This window comes from Ascaphus truei, chromosome 6 (assembly GCF_040206685.1).
Source record: "Ascaphus truei isolate aAscTru1 chromosome 6, aAscTru1.hap1, whole genome shotgun sequence".
Taxonomy (NCBI): Eukaryota; Metazoa; Chordata; class Amphibia; order Anura; family Ascaphidae; genus Ascaphus; species Ascaphus truei.
The window spans coordinates 125,772,160-125,775,828 of NC_134488.1; the positions used below are offsets into that span (position 1 = coordinate 125,772,160).

Sequence of the window (3,669 nt, forward strand, 5' to 3'; positions counted from 1 at the left end):
ACCTGCACCCACCCCCGCGCCCGCGCTCATCTACCGCACCAAAGGGGGGGGTAGATGGGAGCGCCGGGCCCGGGACGCAAAGGTACAAACTGCTGCCCACCCCCCTCCTCCCCTCCCCCGGCGGGCAGCCACGGGATCCCTGGGCAGAATGGGGGGATACCGCGCAGCCACCACTGCCCGCACCCGTGCCCATCTCCCGCACCAAGGGGACCGGAGCGCCAGGACAGGAGGCAAAGGAAGAAAAACCCCACCTCCTATCACCCCGGGTGGGCAGAGGGGGGGAGACACTGCGCAAAGGAGCTAAGAGTGGGCAGAGACACACACCACGTGTGCTCTGCAGCAGGAAGCGGAAGTCCCGCCCCCAAGCACCCTGGCCCTGCCCCCTGCCCCGCGCCCCATGGCACCCTGGCCTTGCCCCCCGCCCCAAGGCACCCTGGCCCTGCCCACCCCCAGGCACACCGGCCCTGCTCCCCCAGGCACCCTTCCTTTCCATTCCCACATGCCGGGCCTTGGAGAACGATGATGCCGTGGGCGGGGCTTAATGCCGGGACGCAGGGGATTGGCCAAGGTAGCAAATGCCGGGGGGCGGGACTTTGTTCAATGCCGGGCCGCATCCTCCAATCAGCATGGCCCAGCATGTTTCTACAGGAGAAGCCCAACCCCTGGCATTAAAAAAAAATATTCTTTATTTTTAATAGTGTCTGTGCGCTGTGAGAGGCGATTCATGTCAGTTTGCAGGGTATGCACTGCTTTAGAGAGATCGTCTTGGAAGCCCTGTCTCATCCTGGTGAACAGGTCTTCGAGATATGCCTTGTTTATATCCCGACTCACACCGTCATTGTCGGCCGCACCGCCAGGCCCTTCCCGCTAGTTAGATGCGTCGCCATCTTGGAGTAGGCCGCAGCTCCCTGCGGGCCTCTGACTCGTCGGGAAGTAGCTAGAGACGCTTTGTTGCGCTGGTTTCTTCGAGCGGTTAGCCATAGCTGGTGCCTTCCCCTGCTATTTGCTTCTATTTGGGAGCGTTTTGGGGTCCAGTAACTGCTATTATGTTATATTATACTTTCAGGGGCTCGGGAGCTCTCCGTCTATGTGTCCATGTGTGGTGACGTTACCGGAAGCCCAACCCCTGGCATTAAAAAAAAATACTCACCGCCGGGCTGCTGCAGTCTCCTCCTCCGTGCCGCCGCTCACTCGCGCATTGCAGCTAATTACTCGCGCACCGCCGCGGACATTAAAAAAAAAGGGAACACACAGGGAAAAACCGGGACATTTCCGGGACACACAGGAAACCGGGACAGCAACCGAAAAACCGGGACTGTCCCGGCAAAAAGGGGACGTCTGGTCACCTTACCCATGGGGAGAGCCCCCCCTCACAGACTGGAGGGAGCCACAGACAGCACAGGCAAGAGACTCCAAATGACTGCAGTGTGTGTGTGTGTGTGTGTGTGTGTGTGTGTGTGTGTGTGTGTGTGTGTGTGTGTGTGTGTGTGTGTGTGTTTGTGTTTGTGTTTGTGTGTCACTGTGTGTGTCACTGTGTGACACTGTGTGTGACACTGTCTGTGACACTGTGTGTGTGACACTGCGTGTGTGTGTGTGTGATACTGTGTGTGTGTGTGACAGTGTGTGTGTGTGACACTGTGTATGTGTGTGACACTGTGTGTGTGTGACACTGTGTGTGTGTCTCACTGTGTATGTGACACTGTGTGCTGCACAGGGGAGGGGGGCAGAGCTGCACAGGGGGCGGACCAGAGCTGCGCAGGGGGGGGACAGAGCTGTGCAGGGGGGGAACAGAGCTGCTCAGAGGGGGTAGCGGGCGGGACACCGCGGTTGCGCAGGGGGGGGAGCGGAGAGAGAGGGGGAGCGGAGAAAGACTGGGGGAGCGGAGAAAGAGACAGGGGGAGTGGAGTGAGGAGGGAGCAGGAAATTTTAATCCCGGGCAACGCTGGGTCTCTCAGCTAGTGTATATACAGTATATATTCTTTAACATAAATCTGTAGATCATAGATTGTACAACCTGCCCAATTTCATTACAATAAACATTTAGATATACTGCGGTACATAAGTGGATTGCACAAGCTGTTGTTGCCACTTTTAACACAAGCAGCAATTAAATGAATAAGTCAACATCTTAATTAGTACAGCCAAAGTGACTATTTCTTCACTTGATTTGTTACGCAATTGTATTGTTGATATTAGCAAGTCATGGGAAGACTTACACAAAACCCAAATGACTGTAATTAACAGGAAAGAGAAAGAAAGGGGAAATTACTATGCAGGTTTGTGTTGGGAACAGAAACAATATGTTTGACTAGTAAAGTTTAGGAATTCATAGAGATATTTACAGGCAAAAAGCAGACAATGTGGATATACTGCAAATTCCTGCCCTGCATCATTTAATTTTCATTTTATATAAGGATGTTTTTAGAAGCAATCAAATAAGTGATGCCTGTTGTTGACATACATAAAAAAAATATGAACCTAATAAATAATCAATATTAAACACGTTACTATATTTAAGATAGTTAGATCCTTTTTGCAGCCTTGGGAAGCAGCTGTATGTATGTATGTATGTCTGTATTTATATAGCGCCATTAATGTACATAGCGCTTCACAGCATTAATACACGTGACAATCACATACATAACTAATATAAATAACACATAATAGGAAGAAGTGCTTCAGACATAAAAGTAACATTTAGGAAAAGGAGTCCCTGCTCCGAAGAGCTTACAATCTAATTGGTAGGTAGGAAGAACGTACAGAGACAGGAGGAGGGAGTTCTGGCAAGTGCATCTGCAGGGGGCCAAGCTTTATGTAACAGGTGTATAGTAATAGCCACGGAGCTATTTATACAGATGCACCGGCCATAATTTTACAAAATAACGTGGCTTATACCTCAGAATACCCATGTAATGGCGCGGGATTACTTCCAACCGTACCACCTTAAGACACGAGTGCAGGCGAGTGCATAAAATGGCATTTTACAGTTCTGGCTTATAAACACCTGAAATTAATAGCACAGTACTGTACACATTACAACTCATTCATTTCATTGCATATAATTGCACACAATCCATAAAATTCAAACAATGCAACCGCTATAAACGCGCGTGCCTGGGGCAATTGGCCGAATTCATGCCGCAGCACACACGAAAACGGCGCCGTGATGCCTTAAAATAACGACCGCTGCATCTGTATGCTTCGTTAGCAGGTGTGTTTTAAGCTGGGTCTTAAAGGAGGATAGAGAGGGTGCTAGTCGGGTACTGAGGGGAAGGGCATTCCAGAGGTGTGGGGCAGTCAGTGAGAAAGGTTTTAGGCGGGAGAGGGTTTTAGAAACAAAGGGGGTAGAGAGAAGACATCGTTGAGCGGAACGCAAGAGTCGGGATGGTGCATAACGAGAAATTAGGGCTGAGATGTAAGGAGGGGCAGAAGAGTGTAAAGCTTATTTTGTAAACATATTGAATAGGAAAATCGTTATCCGTAGCTCTCAGCACTCACAGGGTGTATTACAATAAGGTTGAAGTGGAGGCCAGCTTCTCTGCTCTGTGCAGGTCTGCCCGAGTGCGCTGTCCTGACACTTCCATATAACATTTTCAAATACCACATTTAAGTATTTCCACACGGAAACCACGCCACACGAAAATAGTCACTGTGTCACTGTGTGTGTCA

The 3,669-nt window shown here is 50.3% G+C and overlaps 1 protein-coding gene across 1 annotated transcript in view; it reads left to right on the forward strand.

The window, feature by feature from the left end:
• Positions 1-229: 229 nt before the first annotated feature.
• LOC142497853 (alpha-tectorin-like) overlaps positions 230-3,669 on the forward strand; it is a 299,739-nt gene continuing 296,299 nt past the window's right edge. The window contains exon 1 of the mRNA XM_075606225.1: positions 230-235. The gene's annotated coding sequence lies outside the window, so the exon portion shown is untranslated. The remainder of the gene's footprint in view (positions 236-3,669) is intronic.